Below are 20,657 nucleotides of genomic sequence, written 5' to 3'. Positions count from 1 at the left end.
CATGACTCAAAAAACTAAGTCTTGCGACTGGAAAGTGGTCATTTAAAATAGGAGATATTTTGCATGTAAGTTGGGATATCAAGAAGAGCATGACTAAACTGAAAAGTGACCTATGTTATTTTAGGAGTTACTCACTTGGTAAGCCCATCTTCATTACAAAATACTGATGGGTTGAAAGACTTAAATGGCGCCACAGTGGTCAACATACTGTACCCTTCATTCATAGTAAACTGTCAATGTACAAGTTACTACTGTAAATCCTCTCTACCAGTGGTAACGGACTGCTATAATTCAAAGAACCCAATTTGACACAACTCTATGATTATTTTATAATACGTATCATTTTCTAAGTCACTGTTGTGTAGGTCTAAAGTATGGTGAGTCAGTTGTCTGCAATTGTAATGATTATTTGATGATCTTTCTGGCAACGACTTTGCTCTATTCTGATTGGTCAGATGTTTTGTTAATTGTTGGTGCATGACAGGAAGTAGTTGAGTTGATGCAAGGCTGTAACTGTGGTCAGTTGTTCATTAAATAAAGAGTTAAATAAAGGTTAAATAATAATAATATATATATATATATATCTGCAAAAGAGTATCGGTCTCCATCCAGTGTTTGTTCACATAGTCATACATCCATCTTCTAAAGAACCCACAGACTACACAACAATTCCTTTATGAACCTGTAATTCCATGATCATGTTCTCCAATTGGTCTCCTTTGTTGTCACTCAAAAAAACTGCATCCAATGTCACCAGACAGACATGGAACCTACAATTATGTCACACACTGATCTGTTTTACCTGTCCTTGTGCTTGTCTCCACCCCCCTCCAGGTGTCGCCCATCTTCCCAATTATCCATGGGTACTTAAACCTGTGTTCTCTGTTTGTCTGTTGCCAGTTCGTCTTGTTTGTTAAGTCAACCAGCATTTTGTGTCAGCTCCTGCTTTTCCCCAGTCTCTCTTTTTCTCACGCTCCTGGTTTTGCCTGTTCTGACTCTGAGCCCACCTGCCTGACCACTCTGCCTGACCCTGAGCCTGCCTACCGTCCTGTGCCTTTGCTCCTATTCTGGATTACCGACCTCTGCCTGACCTGACCCTAAGCCTGCCTGCCATCCTCTGCCTTTGCCACTACTCTGTATTGTCGACCCTTGCCTGCCTTGACCTGTTTGTCTGCCCCTGTTGCTGTAATAAACATTGTTACTTCAACACAGTCTGCATTTGGGTCTTACCTGTAACGTGATAAATTAAGTGATAAGGCCCGAGAAGCTGGTGTTTGGAGGATATATTGGCACGGGTATTGTGTGGCCCGAGACTCAGTCGAGGGCTGGCAAACCGTCTCAATATATCCTCCACACACCAGCTTCGAGGGCATTATCACTTTTATACAACAGTTTACCAACATATTCAAATAATGATTGACATTTTCATTTAAAATGTTATTTTGATTAATTTATTCATACTATTTCATCCTTCCACAAGATATAGTCCCAAAACAAACCTAGGGTTGCTACCCAAGCCAGTTGTCATGGTTGTCGTAGGAAGGAGCGGACCAAAGTGCAGCGTGTGTGTCGTTCCACATTTTATTTTCACTGTGAAACTTTGCAATACATATAAATAAACTGAATAAAAAAACAACAAACCGTGACGCAGAGGTGAAACATACACTAACTCAAAGACAATCTCCCACAAACCCAGGTGGGAAAAACACCTACTTAACTGCCTTGTTCAGGGGCAGAACGACAGATTTGTACCTTGTCAGCTCAGGAATTCAAACTTGCAACCTTTCGGTTACTAGTCCAACGCTCTAACCACTAGGCTATGCAGCCACCCCTACAATGTGAATAAGACCTTTGAACAGGTCAACTTTTACAAGGCCGCAGGGCCAGATGGATTACCAGGACTCCGAGCATGCGCTGACCAACTGGCAAGTGACTTCACTGACATTTTCAACCTTTCCCTGTCTGAGTCTGTAATACCAACATGTTCCAAGCACACCACCATAGTCCCTGTGCCCAAGAACACTAATGTAACCTGCATAAATGACAACCGACCCGTAGCACTCACGTCTGTAGCCATGAAGTGCTTTGAAAGGCTGGTCATGGCTCACATCAACACCATTATCCCAGAAACCCTAGATCCACTCCAAGGAGTCATCAGGCCAGGTAGTCCTGAGGCATGGTCCTGGGGCTCAGGTCCTCCGAGAGAGAGAAAGAGAGAAAGAGAGAGAGAAAAAGAGAGAAAGAGAGAGAATTAGAGAGGACACTGGATAAGACAGGAGAAATACTCCAGATACAACAGACTGACCCTAGCCCCCCGACACAAACTACTGCAGCATAAATACCGGAGGCTGAGACAGGAGGGGTCAGGAGACACTGTGGCCCCGTCTGACGATACCCCCGGACAGGGCCAAACAGGCAGGATATAACCCTACCCACTATGTCAAAGCACAGCCCCCACACCACTAGAGGGATATCTTCAACCACCAACTTACCATCCTGAGACAAGGCTGAGTATAGCCCACAAAGATCTCCACCACAGCACAACCCAAGGGCAGTGTGAAAGCCCACACTGCCCTTTCACACCTGGCCAAAAGGAACACCTATGTGAAAATGCTATTCATTGACTACAGCTCAGTGTTCAACACCATAGTGCCCTCAGAGATAATTACTAAGCTAAGGACCCTGGGACTAAAGACCTCCCTCTGCAACTGGATCCTGGACTTACTGACGTGCTGCCCCCAGGTGGTAAGGGTAGGAAACAACACATCTGCCACGCTGATCCTCAACACGGGGAGCCCACAGGGGTGCGTGCTCAGTCCCCTCCTGTACTCCCTGTTCACTCATGACTGCATGTCCAGGCATGACTCAAACACCATCATTAAGTTTGCTGATGACACACCAGTGGTAGGCCTGATCACCGGCAACAATGAGACAGCCTATAGGGAGGAGGTCAGAGACCTGACCATGTGGTGCAAGGACAACAACCTCTCGCTCAACGTGATCAAAACAAAGGAGATGATTGTGGACTAAAGGAAAAGGAGGACCGAGCACACCCCCATTCTCATTGGTGGGGCTGTAGTGGAGCAGGTTGAGAGCTTCAAGTTCCTTGGTGTCCACATCACCAACAAACTAACATGGTCCAAGCACACCAAAACAGTCATGAAGAGGGCACGACAAAACCTATTCCCCCTCAGGAGACAGATAAAACTTGGCACGGGTCCTCAGATCCTCAAAAGGTTCTACAGCTACACCATCGAGAGCATCCTGACTGGTTGCATCACTGCCTGGTATGGCAACTGCTCAGCGGGTAGTGCGTATGCGCCAGTACATCACTGGGGCCAAGCTTTCTGCCATCCAGGACCCCTAAACCAGGCGGTCTCAGTGGAAGGCCTTAAAAATTGTCAAAGACTCCAGACACCCTAGTTATAGACTGTTCTCTCTGCTACCGCACGGCAAGCGGTACCGGAGCGCCAAGTCCAAGAATCTTCTAAACAGCTTCTACCCCCAAGCCATAAGACTGCTAATGAAATGGCTACCCAGACTATTTGCATTGCCCCCACCCCTCCCTTCTATGCTGCTGCTACTCCCTGTTATTATCTATGCATATTCACTTTAATAACTACCTACAGTACATGTACATATTACCTTAATTACCTCGACACCGGTGCCCCCGCACATTGACTCTGTACCGGTATTTCCGGAGAAAAAGGGATAAAAAAATAATATTTTTCTGGATGGGTTATTTAGTGGAGATACAGTGGCAAGAAAAAGTATGTGAACCCTTTGGAATTACCTGGATTTCTGCATAAATGTAAGGAGTGTGTACTGGCGGCAGAGAAGTCAGACACAGAGAACAAAAACTGTGTTTCCAAACGGCGCAGTTTAATAACAAAAAGCCCACCGGAAAACAGAACAATCAAAATAATGGGTACATAACCCGACGCACTCCAGGACAGACGTGCACAAGCACTTACAATAAACAATCACTTACAAGGACATGAGGGGGAACAGAGGGTTAAATACACATGTAATTGAATGAGATTGGAACCAGGTGTGATGGAAGACAAGACAAAACCAAAGGAAAATGAAAAGAGGATCAGCGATGGCTAGAAGGTTGGTGACTTCGACCGCCGAACGCCGCCCGAACAAAGAGAGGGACCAACTTCGGCGGAAGCTGTGACAATAAATTGGTCATAAAATTTGATCTGACCTTCATCTAAGTCACAACAATAGACACACACAGTGTGCTTAAACTAATAACACACAAATGATTGTATTTTTCTTGTCTATATTGAATACATCCTTTAAAAATTAACAGTGTATGTTGGAAAAAGTATGTGAACCCCCATGCTAATGACTTCTCCAAAAGCTAATTGGAGTTAGGAGTCAGCTAATCTGGAGTCTAATCAATGAGATGAGATTGGAGATTATGGGTAGGGTTGCCCTGCCCTATACAAAAAACTCACAAAATTTGAGTTTGCTATTCAAAGAAGCTTTGCCTGATGTGAACCATGCCTCGAACAAAAGAGATCTCAGAAGACTTGAATTGTTGACTTGCATAAAGCTGTAAAGGGTTACAAAAGTATCTCTAAACGCCTTGATGTTCATCAGCCCATGGTAAAACAAATGGTCTATAAATAGAGAAAGTTCAGCACTGTTGCTATTCTCCCTAGGTCTGGCTGTCCTGCAAAGATGACTGCAAGAGCACAGCGCAGAATGCTCAATGAGGATAAAAAAAGAGTAAGTGAGTGTGTGCATGCGTGCATGAGTGAAAAGGAGGAGGGAAGTGAAGATAGAATGATGAGGAACAGCCTTAATTGTTCATGTGTACTGGAAGAGCAGCTGACAGAAGTTGACATTCCTGCCTGCCTGGACCTTTGTCTGGTCTAGTAGTGGAGACAGGTCACACTGTCTGCCCACAGTATGGGCCCCTTGGGTGATCCCATCATGCATCATACCATGGGAGCAGAGGTTTATCTGTGGGCGCCGGTGCCCAACCGATCTGCCACTACCCGCATGCCACTACTGATGCTCTCATAGGCCAATGGAGCCCTAAGCTAATGTGGATTGTCGCAGCAGTGTGGCCCATTGGTTAAGGAGATGGCTTAGTGGCAATGAAACAGATGGTGAGATCGTGATTGTGCAATTGTGATAACTGTGTTGGTTAACCTCTCTAGGGTCGGCGGGACGAAATCGTCCCACCTACGTAACAGCCAGTGGAATCCTGTGGCGCGTTATTCAAATACCTTAGAAATGCTATTACTTCAATTTCTCAAACATATGACTATTTTACACCATTTTAAAGACAAGACTCTCGTTAATCTAACCACACTGTCCGATTTCAAAAAGGCTTTACAACAAAAGCAAAACATTAGATTATGTCAGCAGAGTACCCAGCCAGAAATAATCAGACACCCATTTTTCAAGCTAGCATATAATGTCACATAAATCCAAACCACAGCTAAATGCAGCACTAACCTTTGATGATCTTCATCAGATGACACACCTAGGACATTATGTTATACAATACATGCATGTTTTGTTCAATCAAGTTCATATTTATATCAAAAACCAGCTTTTTACATTAGCATGTGACGTTCAGAACTAGCATACCCCCCGCAAACTTCCGGTGAATTTACAAAAAATGTACTAAATTACTCACGATAAACGTTCACAAAAAGCATAACAATTATTTTAAGAATTATAGATACAGAACTCCTCTATGCACTCGATATGTCAGATTTTAAAATAGCTTTTCGGTGAAAGCACATTTTGGAATATTCTCAGTAGATAGCCCGGCATCACAGGGCTAGCTATTTAGACACCCAGCAAGTTTAGCACTCACCAAAGTCATATTTACTATAAGAAAAATGTTATTACCTTTGGTGTTCTTCGTCAGAATGCACTCCCAGGACTTCTACTTCAATAACAAATGTTGGTTTGGTTCAAAATAATCCATAGTTATATCCAAACAGCGGCGTTTTGTTCGTGCGTTCAAGACACTATCCGAATGGTAAAGAAGGGTGACGAGCACGACGCATTTTGTGACAAAAAATTTCTAAATATTCCATTACCGTACTTCGAAGCATGTCAACCGCTGTTTAAAATCTATTTTTATGCCATTTTTCTCGTAAAAAAGCGATAATATTCCGACCGGGGAATCTGCGTTTAGGTAAAAAGACGAAAGAAAATAAAGCATGGGGTCGACTTGTGCACGCGCGTAAGCCCATTGTCCTCTGATCGGCCACTTACCAAAAGCGCAAATGTGTTTCAGCCTGGGGCTGCCTCGATATCATTCAGCTTTTTCCCGCCTTCTGAGAGCCTATGGGAGCCGTAGGAAGTGTCACGTTACAGCAAAGATCCTCAGTCTTCAATAAAAAGAGCCAAGATGAACAAGAACTTGTCAGACAGGCCACTTCCTGTTCAGAATCTTCTCAGGTTTTTGCCTGCCATATGAGTTCTGTTATTCTCACAGACACCATTCAAACAGTTTTAGAAACTTTAGGGTGTTTTCTATCCAAAGCCAATAATTATATGCATATTCTAGTTTCTGGGCAGTAGTAATAACCAGATTAAATCGGGTACGTTTTTTATCCGGCCGTGTAAATACTGCCCCCTACCCCCAACAGGTTAAGTAATTGTAATACCTAAGTTATCATTTGATGCAGTTGACAAATGCAACCACTTAAAATTACTTTCATGAAGCAGATGAACGATTCGTGTCTACTTCAATACATATGTCACGGTTGTCGTAGGAATGAGCGGACCAAAGTGCAGCGTGTTTGTCGTTCCACATTTTATTTATACTGTGAAACTATGCAATACATAAAATAAACTGAATGACAAAAATTAACAAACCGTGACGCAGAGGTGAAAACATACACTACTCAAAATTAATCTCCAACAAACCCAGGTGGGACAAACACCAACTTAAATATGACCTCCAATTAGAGACAATGATGACCAGCTGCCTCTAATTGGAGATCATCCCAAACACAGCCCAACATAGAAATACAAAACTAGAACAACCCAAAATAGAAATACAAAACTAGAACATAACAACATTGAAAACTAAACTAGAAAACCCTCGTCACGCCCTGACCTGCTCTACCATAGAAAATAACAACTTACTATGGTCAGGACGTGACAACATAGCTAAACTTAAAAACCAAAAATCTCACTCAAGGAAGTAACCCCAGCACACATTAATTTATAGCAGGAAATATGCTGAACTTATTCCCAGCCTTGAAAATAGCTGTGGACCGTAGCTCAAGTGCGCCTATTTTTTCAACTTATTTTGGGCTCGGGTCGCCTCGCCCTATCTTGAACTCCGTGACACATTTTGCAATAACAGTTCATTAATAATTTTGCATATTACATCGTTCAGAGGTGGGACAGTATCTTGCCTGGAGCTGGCCATCTCGTCTCAGGCGAATAGACACCCGTGCACCAGCGAATGTGTTTGTTTCATCGAGTGTAGAATTCAATTTGCTGATTTATTTTAATCTAGAGCACCTTTGCCCCTAGCGCTGGGGAGGAGGCTGCCAAGGTTCCAATTTGGTTGAGGATTTTTTTTTAGAGAGAGAGAGAGGAGGTGTGTGACCTTGGTAACTCACCGCAGTGCTCTGCCAGGTTTTGCAGTCAGCACCCTTTGAAAACAAGAATACGTTCACACAGAACGCGGCATGCGGCATTTATGTTCAAAACAAATGGCAGAAACAACAGAAAGTACAGACAAGCAAAAAATATATAACTGTACTGTTGTCATAAAAAACACTGACTGACGTTATCAGCATTTTTGTACTTGGCAACTCATGGTTTTGTAGTCTTTTCTGTTCGGGTGCTTCTCACGCTTGTCTTTTGAGCTGTTTTTGTTCCCTATTAGGTTCAAGCTATCTAGCATCTAAGGATTTGCTACATAGAGCTTTATAGAGCTGTGGTTTCCACAAGGCATCTCACTCCCCTGTAAGAACTATTTGAGAATAACACACACACACACACACACACACACACACACACACACACACACACACACACACACACACACACACACACACCTTTCTGAGCCAGTGATTAAGTGTTATGGAATTTGTTTGGATGTCTAAAAGCAAACACCTTGGTTTCTTTACAGGGCATGCTCTAGGTAGGATGGCTCATTGCTGCAGGTTGGCTCATCCAGGTCTGAGTGGGTGACCGAAGTGTCAGCACTGCTGAGAGACAGACAATCTTAGCGTGGCAGTGTCAACGGTGAAGAATGCACTGTGCTGACTCCCTCTGCATCATATGATGCCATGACAGTTAGTCAGGCACAACATAAATAACCTGTTTAGGATAGGGGGCAGTATTTTCACGGCCGGATAAAAAACGTACCCGATTTAATCTGGTTATTACTCCTGCCCAGAAACTAGAATATGCATATAATTATTTGATTTGGATAGAAACACCCTAAAGTTTCTAAAACTGTTTGAATGGTGTCTGTGAGTATAACAGAACTCATATGGCAGGCCAAAACCTGAGAAGATTCTATATGGGAAGTGCCCTGTCTGACCATTTCATGGCTTTCTGTAGCCTCTTTATCGAAAATAGAGGATCTCTGCTGTAACGTGACATTTTCTAAGGCTCCCATAGGCTCTCAGAAGGAGCCAGAATGGGGAATGATAACTCCGCAGTCCCTGGGTGAAAAACAGTAATGCTTTTGGAAAATGGTTGTTCTGAGAACAATGACACTGGTGCGCGCGTGCATGTGAAGACTCCATTTTCTATTTTCAGTGTTTGAACGAAAACAAGGTCTCCCGGTTGGAATATTATTGCTATTTTATGAGAAAAATCGCATAAAAATTGATTTTAAACAGCGTTTGACATGCTTCGAAGTAATGGAATATTTTGACATTTTTTGTCACGATATGCGCCGGCTCGTCACCCTTCGGATAGTGTCTTGAACGCAAGAACAAAACGCAGCTATTTGGATATAACCTCTATGGGACCGGCGGGACGAATTCGTCCCACCTACGTAACAGCCACTGCCAGCCTGTGGCGCGATTTTCAAAATCTTAAAAATCCTATTACTTCAATTTCTCAAACATATGACTATTTTACAGCCATTTAAAGATAAGACTCTCGTTAATCTAACCACACTGTCCGATTTCAAAAAGGCTTTACAACGAAAGCAAAACATTAGATTATGTCAGCAGAGTACCAAGCCAGAAATAATCAGACACCCATTTTTCAAGCCAGCATATAATGTCACCAAAACCCAGAAGACAGCTAAATGCAGCACTCACCTTTGATGATCTTCATCAGATGACAACCCTAGGACATTATGTTATACAATACATGCATGTTTTGTTCAATCAAGTTCATATTTATATCAAAAACCAGCTTTTTACATTAGCATGTGACGTTCAGAACTAGCATACCCCCGCAAACTTCCGGGGAATTCGCTAACATTTTACTAAATTACTCACGATAAACGTTCACAAAAAGCATAACAATTATTTTAAGAATTATAGATACAGACCTCCTCTATGCACTCGATATGTCCGATTTTAAAATAGCTTTTTGGTGAAAGCACATTTTGCAATATTCTAAGTACATAGCCCAGGCATCACGGGCTCGCTATTTAGACACCCGGCAAGTTTAGCACTCACCATAATCATATTTACTATTATAAAAATGTCATTACCTTTTGTTGTCTTCGTCAGAATGCACACCCAGGACAGCTACTTCAATAACAAATGTTGGTTTGGTCCAAAATAATCCATCGTTATATCCGAATAGCGGCGTTTTGTTCGTGCGTTCCAGACACTATCCGAAATAGTAAAGAAGTGTCACGCGCTTGGCGCAATTCCTGACAATAAAATTCAAAGTATTCCATTGCCGTACGTCGAAGCATGTCAACCGCTGTTTAAAATCAATTTTTACGTCATTTTTCTCGTAGAAAGCGATAATATTCCGACAAGGAATCTCCTTTTCGGCAAACAGAGGAAAAAATCCCAAAGGCGGGGCGGTCGGGGTCACGCGCATAAGCTAGTGTCTCTTGATGGGCCACTTGAGAAAGGCGATAATGTGTTTCAGCCTGGGGCTGGAATGACGACATTCTGTTTTTTCCCGGGCTCTGAGAGCCTATGGAAGACGTGGGAAGTGTCACGTTAGAGCAGAGATCCTTAGTAAATGATAGAGATGGCAAAGAAGTTCCAGAAATGGTCAGACAGGCCACTTCCTGTAAAGGAATCTCTCAGGTTTTGACCTGCCATTTGAGTTCTGTTATACTCACAGACACCATTCAAACAGTTTTAGAAAATTTAGGGTGTTTTCTATCCATATGTAATAAGTATATGCATATTCTAGTTACTGAGTAGGAGTGGTAACCAGATTAAATCGGGTATGTTTTTTATCCAGCCGTGTCAATGCTGCCCCCTAGCCCTAACAGGTTAACTATGGATTATTTGGAACCAAAACAACATTGGGTGTTGAAGTAGAAGTCCTGGGAGTGCATTCTGACGAAGAACAGCAAAGGTAATCCAATTTTTCTTATAGTAAATCTGAGTTTGGTGAGTGCCAAACTTGGTGGGTGTCAAAATAGCTAGCCATAGTGGCCGGGCTATGTACTCAGAATATTGCAAAATGTGCTTTCACCGAAAAGCTATTTTAAAATCGGACACCGCGATTGCATAAAGGAGTTCTGTATCTATAATTCTTAAAATAATTGTTATGTTTTTTGTGAACGTTTATCGTGAGTAATTTAGTAAATTCACCGGAAGTTTTCGGTGAGTATGCTAGTTCTGAACGTCACATGCTAATGTAAAAAGCTGGTTTTTGATATAAATATGAACTTGATTGAACAAAACATGCATGTATTGTATAACATAATGTCCTAGGAGTGTCATCTGATGAAGATCATCAAAGGTTAGTGCTGCATTAAGCTGTGGTTTTGGTTTTTGTGACATTATATGCTAGCTTGAAAAATGGGTGTGTGATTATTTTTGGCTGGGTACTCTCCTGACATAATCTAATGTTTTGCTTTCGTTGTAAAGCCTTTTTGAAATCGGACAGTGTGGTTAGATTAACGAGAGTCTTATCTTTAAATGGCTGTAAAATAGTCATATGTTTGAAAAATTGAAGTTTACGCAAGCGTCCCACCTAGCCCATAGAGGTTAACCTGTTATGGCTAGGGGGCAGTATTTTCACGGCTGGATAAAAAACGTACCCGATTTAATCTGGTTACTACTCCTGCCCAGTAACTAGAATATGCATATAATTATTGGCTTTGGATAGAAAATACCCTAAAGTTTCTAAAACTGTTTGAATGTTGTCTGTGAGTATAACAGAACTCATATGGCAGGCAAAAACCTGAGAAGATTTCATGCAGGAAGTGGCCTGTCTGACAAGGTGTTCTTCTTGTCTCTGTTTATTGAAGAGTGAGGATCTTAGCTGTCCCGTGACACTTCCTACGGCTGCCATAGGCTCTCAGAAGGCGGCAAAATGCTGAATCGTGGCTTTGCAGGCTCTGGCTGAAAAAAAGTAGCGCGTTTGGGTAGTGGCTGGTTACAGTACTGTGAGACTCAGGCTCATGCCCGCGTCGACCGAAAGCTTTGTTTTCTTTCCTCTGTATAGCTAAATGGACATTCCCGGTCGGAATATTATCGCTTTTTTACGAGAAAAATGGCATAAAAATGGATTTTAAACAGCGGTTGACATGCTTCGAAGTACGGTAATGGAATATTTAGATTTTTTTTGTCACGAATTGCGCCATGCGCAAGACCCTGATTTACCATTTCGGATAGTGTCTGGGATGCACGAGCAAAACGCTGCTATTCGGATATAACGATGGATTATTTTGGACCAAACCAACATTTGTTATTGAAGTAGCTGTCCTGGGTGTGCATTCTGACGAAGACAACAAAAGGTAATGACATTTTTATAATAGTAAATATGATTATGGTGAGTGCTAAACTTGCCGGGTGTCTAAATAGCGAGCCCGTGATGCCTGGGCTATGTACTTAGAATATTGCAAAATGTGCTTTCACCAAAAAGCTATTTTAAAATCGGACATATCGAGTGCATAGAGGAGGTCTGTATCTATAATTCTTAAAATAATTGTTATGCTTTTTGTGAACGTTTATCGTGAGTAATTTAGTAAAATGTTAGCGAATTCCCCGGAAGTTTGCGGGGGGTATGCTAGTTCTGAACGTCACATGCTAATGTAAAAAGCTGGTTTTTGATATAAATATGAACTTGATTGAACAAAACATGCATGTATTGTATAACATAATGTCCTAGGGTTGTCATCTGATGAAGATCATCAAAGGTGAGTGCTGCATTTAGCTGTCTTCTGGGTTTTGGTGACATTATATGCTGGCTTGAAAAATGGGTGTCTGATTATTTCTGGCTTGGTACTCTGCTGACATAATCTAATGTTTTGCTTTTGTTGTAAAGCCTTTTTGAAATCGGACAGTGTGGTTAGATTAACGAGAGTCTTATCTTTAAATGGCTGTAAAATAGTCATATGTTTGAGAAATTGAAGTAATAGGATTTTTAAGATTTTGAAAATCGCGCCACAGGCTGCAAGTGGCTGTTACGTAGGTGGGACGAATTCGTCCCGCCTAGCCTAGAGAGGTTAACATAGTGATATGATATATACACAATTTGGTCAGTAAAAATGCCATTTGGACATTTCTAATGCCATTTGGACATGGTTCATTGACTTTTGGGTTCGGAAGCCGACTTCCTATGATCATATATGGCAAATGGACATAACATCCTGATTTGGTAATTTCAATAATTATGTATGGCATTTGGACATTTCTTATGCCATTTGGACATGGTTCACTGACTTTTGTGTTTGGAAGCCGACTTCCTATGATCATATATGGCAAATGGACATAACATCCTGATTTGGTAATTTCAATATTTATGTATAGCATTTGAACATTTCTCATGCCATTTGGCCATGGTTCACAGATTTTTGGGTTTGGAAGCCGACTTCCTATGAACCTATATTGCAAATGGACAAAACATAGGCCTCATGGACAAATTCAATAAAATAAGATAAATGTTTTGAGAAACTTTCCAAAAAACACTTTTTTAGAGGTTTTAAAATGTTAATATTTTTTTTGATGTTCAACATTTCACCTTTGGGTCTTGACTTTGTGATCATTTGCCAAATGAAAATCTATGGTGGAGCGCGCTCACCATCTTTGGGTTATGATACAATGCATTTGCCATGTTCCACTTTCCATATGGTTTGGATAAACTGCCATCCATTTGAGTGGTATTTGCGATTGTGTATATGGTTCACCCAATGGCAATACGTTTCATGGGGGTCTTCCCTTACCTGTTGAGGCGAACGTCGAATAGACACGTGACGAGGTTCATTCCTCTACAACAGCAATAATTGCTAAACGGCTATGCTAAACTTGCCATAGCTTTGAAATTAGAATTCAGTGGTTCTGTGATTCGCAAACACGATAGCTCACTGGCTAACACTGTCAAACAAGCTCGAAATGAACACCCACAAGCTTAGTATGATAGGCTTCGTTCAGATTACTTTTGCCTACTCACTGAAACAGGAATGGAAGAGCTGGTACCATTCAAACAAATGTTTCTGTCGAACATGTACCCCACCTTCATTACCTACTTGGGCACTGCAGCCAAAGAGGGCTTGCAAGCACAGCTTTTGAGGCATCAAAAGCGTGCAATGCTAAGAGTCCTGACCACTCGGTTTTGAAGTTTGACCAGGAGCACTCACTCCAGTTAGAGGGTGCATTATCAGGTATTGGAGCATTGAGAGATGATGCACAACAACGGTTTCCACCACAAAACCATGATTCCAATAACCTCCACAGTCAAAATAACTAAAGTAAGTCACCACTGAAACGACTACCATTACAATCAACCTGATTGCTACGTTCCTGCACCCAACCAACACAAAGTGTCAGAGCACAAGGGTAACAAAGGGTTAAAGGACAATCAAAACGTAGACCACTGTTCTCTTGAAGTTCCACTACATGAAAACTAAAGCGAGAACATTTTTAGAAAAGGGTAAAAGATAAGTCACAAGGACTAGACAGGGAATTATCGGACAACAAGTCCGCAGGAATTAACACCGTTAGCAATAACGTTAAAATTCTAATTTCTCCCGCTCTCACTCGAGACCCTATCCAGGGCCCACTTGATCAAGAAACAACCCCACAGGCTTTGTCTATAGACTTTGATGCAAAGGTTGCGAAGAACAAGGTCAAAAGATCTGTTAAAGCCAAGGGCAATCAAAATCCAAAAAGTTGATATGCTTTCACCTTGAACAGAAATTGTACATCACGTCGTTGCGAACGACCACTCCACTTTGTGGGTAATATGTCCACTAAACGCGAATCTTAACAGCCATACCTGGAAACAGTCCTGGAGGACTGCTTAACTTATCATGCGCTTATTGTTTCGGGCGCAACAATATCGCTCATCTATTAAACATTGCTTGATGATCTCAAAAGGGCTTTGAAGCCAAATAAACGTTGTTTAACCCCGTTCCGCCTGCGGTACCCCTAGCCAACAGCCAATGGCATCGCACGGCGCGAAATACAAAACCAACTAAAATACCACAATTCAATTTTCTCAAACAATCAACTATTTTACACAATTTTAAAGACAAGACTCTCGTTAATCTAACCACATTGTCCGATTTCAAAAAGGCTTTACAGCGCAAGCAAAACATTAGATTATGTCAAGAGAGTACCCTACCAAAAATAATCACACAGCCATTTTCAAAGCAAGCATATATGTCACAAAAACCAAAACCACAGCTAAATGCAGCACTAACCTTTGATGATCTTCATCAGATGACACTCCTAGGACATTATGTTATACAATATATGCATGTTTTGTTCAATCAAGTTCATTTTTATATCAAAAACCAGCTTTTTACATTAGCATGTGATGTTCAGAACTAGCATACCCACCGCAAACTTACGGTGAATTTACTAAATTACTCATGATTAACGTTCACAAAAAACATACCAATTATTTTAAGAATTATAGATACAGACCTCCTTTATGCAATCGCGGTGTCAAATTTTAAAATAGCTTTTCGGCGAAAGCACATTTTGCAATATTATGAGTACATACCCCGGCCATCATGGCTAGCTAATTTGACACCCACCAAGTTTGGCCCTCACCAAACTCAGATTTACTATAAGAAACATTGGATTACCTTTGCTGTTCTTCGTCAGAATGCACTCCCAGGACTTCTACTTCAACAACAAATGTTGTTTTGGTTCCAAATAATCCATAGTTATATTCAAATAGCTCCGTTTTGTTCGTGCGTTCAGGTCACAATCCGAAGGGTGACGCGTGAGTGCATTTCGTGACAAAAAATGTCAAAATATTCCATTACCGTACTTAGAAGCATGTCAAACGCTGTTTAAAATCAATTTTTATGCTATTTTTCTCGTACAATAGCGGTAATATTCCAACCGGACAACATTGTATTCATTCAAAGGCTGAAAGAACAAAATGGAGTTGTCTCGTGGATGCGCATCTCCAGTGTCACTGTTTCCAGCCTGACCACTCACAAACAGAGACTGCAGACACCCCATTACACTTTCTGGCGCCTTCTGAGAGCCAATGGAAGCCTTAGAAAATGTCACATTACAGCACAGATGCTGTATTTTCGATAAAGATGCTACAGAAGGACGACAAATTGTCAGACAGGGCACTTCCTGTATGGAATCTTCTCAGGTTTTGGCTTGACATATGAGTTCTGTTATACTCAGACACCATTCAAACAGTTTTAGAAACTTTAGAGTGTTTTCTATCCAAATCTACTAATTATATGCATATTCTAGTTTCTGGGCAGGAGTAGTAACCAGATTAAATCGGGTATGTTTTTATCCGGCCGTGAAAATACTGCCCCCTATCCCAAACAGGTTAAACATGGAACGTTGTAACACTACACTTCGAGGTTTCACTCAGACTACCTTGCCTCTCACATTGAGAGTCATGCTGAAAGTACACTTCCAGGACGTATCGCTCGTTCACCCTGTGTAAGTTGGCAGCCTCAAATCTAAACCCCTGCTTGTCGGAGCAGACTTGTTGGATCGGAAAACCAACCATGTATGGTCACAGGCCACAGTGCCTTCTCCACTGACCACATTTTCTTCCCCTAATGCTAACTGCACGAGGGGTATCTGTCGAAAGCAGACCCTTGGGAAAAATACGTTTCGAAACCTCTTTGTGCAGAATCCAATCCAAGAAGAAATTACGATATCTCGACACATTCAATCAGCAAACCTGATTGACCATTCTTTTCTTGATTTCAAGCCAGCAGTCTCTGCGAATGAGCAACTTCCCTCCTTGAAGTCCTGCAATACTGTAGTTGACATTAACGTCTCTTGCCCATCGGACACTGCGGTCGTCTCTGCAAGAAGTTATGGGTACTCTGCTTTCGATGATACATCTTCCACTTTGGGGGGGACTGTCACCCCTTACAATGACACTAATGGCATCAGTCCAGCAACTGACCCGATGACTCCCACTGCTGAAACACTTTGCAATATCACAGACAGATATCCTTGTCTCAGTTCGCAGGTACTAAAGAGGTTGCCACACGCGGATGCTGTGGTGACTGACAGGCCTCGACAGCCACTCAGCATTTTGGGCACAAACAACAGGAAATTTGATTCAAAGGTTACAGCCATTCTCAGAACAATGCGGCCGCTAACAACTCGTACATAGGGTCCGACCTTTTCGTTTCGGATACCAACACAGACCGCTGGTGGGGGGGTTCCGAGCCACAAAGGGGGGGAATAGTAGCCCAGACCCATGATGAGCCTCATCAAGGCCGGTGGGGGGGTCGAGACTACGTCCAACACCGTACGAGGCCACCAGAGCAGAAACAAATCTAGTTGTAAACTCTCCTATGAGAACAGTGAGGAGCAGACAGGCCCCTAGACGGGGATAAACGTAGAACACATCTAAGATATTACTGAGGTGTACCACACTGGTACACTTCCACCTCCGAAGCAAATGGCAAAAAAAAGTTATACCTTGAAATTTGTAGTTTCAACTACAATAAAACTGGTAAAGTGCTCTAATCATGTGTTCTGGTAGGATAATATTTCAGAATAAATTGGTAGGACAACGGGTCCCCTTGAGTACCTGTACCAATACAACAGTCAGTCCAGCAACAATCAGTAAGAGGATTAGAGACCTTACAAGTCAAATTGCTATTAATAATAGCGACAGAGGAGTATCAGTCACTCAGATTGCAACATCTGTAAAGGAATCTCCAGAACACTCTTCTGATGGTCAACATACATGCCACGAATAAAGAGAACCCTCCATTCAGGAGGAAAGTTATGGAAAGTCATGAACCATGATCACACCGCGTACGACTGGTTCAGTGCTTAGAGAGTACTTCCGTCGTGAGGATAGCTCCTCCATGGACAACATAGCTATGAAATACACTCCTTCATACCTATCACCGCTGCAATAGTGTAAGACACAGTGGCGTGTAATAAAACTACTACAGGTCCCCTTAACACATGTCTTGAGGTCGACATCAATTCTTACTGACCTCCAGATTTTGACCTGGAAATTATCTGATGACATCAGACTCATTCTGAACAGGTTGCAACCTACTAGGATACTTGGTTCTTTCCCTTGGCATGTGTGCTTATGTAAGCATAAACGCACAGGTATAACAGAACTTTTAAACTCTGGACGGGCTCCGTCCCGTATGCGGGATCAACATCCAGCGAAAAATCCTATTGCCATTTTCTTTACAATTTTTTTTTTATTTTTTTTCAAATATAGGACTATTGTATATCATTTTATAGATACACCTCTCCTGAATGGAACCACGTTGTCCGATTTCAAAAAGGCTTTACAGCAAAAGCAAAACATTAGATTATGTTAGAGGAGTATATTCTAAAAGTAGCCACATAGCCATTTTCCGACCAACCACATGCATCACAAATAACCAAAAAACAGCTAAATGCAGCACTAACCTTTGACAATCTTCATCAGATGACACTCCTAGGACATCATGTTACACAATACATGCATTCTTTTGTTCGATAAAGTTCATATTTATATATAAAACAGCATTTTACATCGGCGCGTGACGTTGACTATTTTCCCTCAAATGCATCCGGTGAAACAGCGCTACAATTTACTAAATTACTATTCGAAAACATTTTTAAATGTAATATTGTCATTCTAAGATTTATAGATTAACATCTCTTGAAAGCACCTGTAATGCCAGATTTAAAAATAACTTTACTGGGTAATCACACTTTGCGATAAAAGGGGATGCGATACTCAGAAAAATAGGCTACCGTTACAGGTCAGCGCCATCTTGGAACAATCGCATATCAAATCTACTCTTGTATACTATTGTCAATAATCCCTTACCTTTGATTATCTTCATCAGAAGGCACTTCCAGGAATCCCAGGTCCACAGCAAATGTATTTTCGTTCGAAAAAGTTAATCCTTTATGTCCCAATAGCTTGTTGTTGTTAACGCGTTCTGAAGGCTGCTCCAAAAGTACCATTGGCCGCGGGACTTCTCTCTCAACAAAATGCATTTTTTTTTAATTTAAGGAGGATTTATGCTCGGATCACTTAAGGGTCAGAACAAAATACCAGCCTTAGTAAAATGTGAAAACTTACTCTGAGGCCTTTGACTCCACAGCTACAGTACTCACCAGTTTCTCCACAGAGATCCATAGGTCATCCCTGTAGACTGCTCGAAGCTGGAGTCTTGCAGCTGTAGACTTACCATGTAGTTATCAACTTAGGATAGTGCCCTAAGCAACACACCGCAAATTAGGAATACCCTAGATAATGCAGACAATGTCATGATAGGGTCATTTTGCCAGGACCTTGGACGTATATAGAATACAGTCCAATTAGATGATTTTGTTGTGATAACTATATTTTTTATATATTTTGTTTATGCTTTAATTCCTTTTGTGTTCAGTTCCTTTGACACTTAGGAAGTGATAGAGCCATAAACACAGTCCCCATACAACCATCCCTTAGTTCCACAACGCAGCTCATTTGGGAAGAAATGTAATTCTATATTTTGTGAGTGTGTGTGCATTGTTAACATCTGCCTAAGTTACTGCCCAGATCTTCCAGTCTGGACGACCAGATGACGGGTCCGGAACGGCGATCCCAATCCGGACATCCGCTGCCCATCCGTGTGGTGGCCTGTTCCATTTGCAGAAATCCTACCTGGGTTGACCACCAGAGGGGGACCGCAATGACGATCACCAACCAGGACATCCCCTGGCCATTCCTGTGGTACTTTGCAGCTTCCAGGAAACCTGCCAAGGGGACCGCAACGGCGATCACCAACCGGACATCCACTGCCCATCCTAGTGGCGGACTGCTCTGCTTTCAGACAGCCTACCAAGGTCAACCACCAGAGGGGGACTGCAATAATGATCTACAACCAGGATATCACGTGGGAATTATTTTTATGTTGGTTTGCAACTTGCAGGATAATCACAAGATTTAAACCACCAGAGGGGGACTGTCATGACGTGGCCCTTTCTGGGTGTAGATCGTGGCTTATATGGGCAGAAAGCTTACATTATTGTTAATCTAACTGCAGTGTCCAAATTACAGTAGCTATTGTAAAAATACCATGCTATTGTTTGAGGATAGTGCACAACAACAAAACACTTTTATCATGGCAACTGGTTTGATACATTCCCCGCTGAAGGTAAATAACGTACTCTTGCTCTGATTTGTTTGATAAAATCAATATTTATATTCAAATGTAGAAAATGGGGTCTACAGTTTGCCCCCACTGCTGTCTCTGGCTCCACACCCACCCCGCCTGGCCATCTAGATGTGTTAACCTCTCTGGGCCAGTGGGACGCGTCCCACCCTAATCAACAGCCAGTGGAATCGCGTCACGCTAAATGCAAAACCTCATAAATGCTATAACTTCAATTTCTCAAACATATGACTATTTTACATCGTTTTATAGATACACCTCTCCTGAATCGAACCATGTTGTCCGATTTCAAAAAGGCTTTACAGCAAAAGCAAAACATTAGATTATGTCAGCAGAGTACCCAGCCAGAAATAATCACACAGCCATTTTCAAAGCAACTAGCATGCATCACAAATACCCAAAACACAGCTAAATGCAGCACTAACCTTTGACAACCTTCATCAGATGACACTCCTAGGACATCATGTTACACAACACATGCATTTTTTGTTTGATAAAGTTCATATTTATATATAAAAACAGCATTTTACATCGGTGCATGACGTTCAGAAAATCTTTTGCCTCAAATGCTTCCGGTTTATTAGCGCTACAATTTACAAAATTACTATTCGAAAACATTGTTAAAATGTAATATTGTCATTCAAAGACTTATAGATTAACATGTCTTGAATGCCATCTCTTTGCCAGATTTAAAAATAACTTTACTGGGAAATCACACTTTGCAATAAACGACGTGGTATGCCCAGAAAAATAGTCTAGGCTATACATGTTTTGAGCCATCTTGGAACGATCAACCATCAAAAATACTATTGTAAATAATCCCTTACCTTTGATTATCTTTATCAGAAGGCACTTCTAGGAATCCCAGGTCCATAACAAACGTAGTTTTGTTCAAAAAAGTTAATAATTTATGTCC

This window comes from Salmo salar, chromosome ssa10 (genome assembly GCF_905237065.1).
Source record: "Salmo salar chromosome ssa10, Ssal_v3.1, whole genome shotgun sequence".
Classification (NCBI taxonomy): Eukaryota; Metazoa; Chordata; class Actinopteri; order Salmoniformes; family Salmonidae; genus Salmo; species Salmo salar.
Note: the sequence above shows the minus strand (reverse complement) of the source record.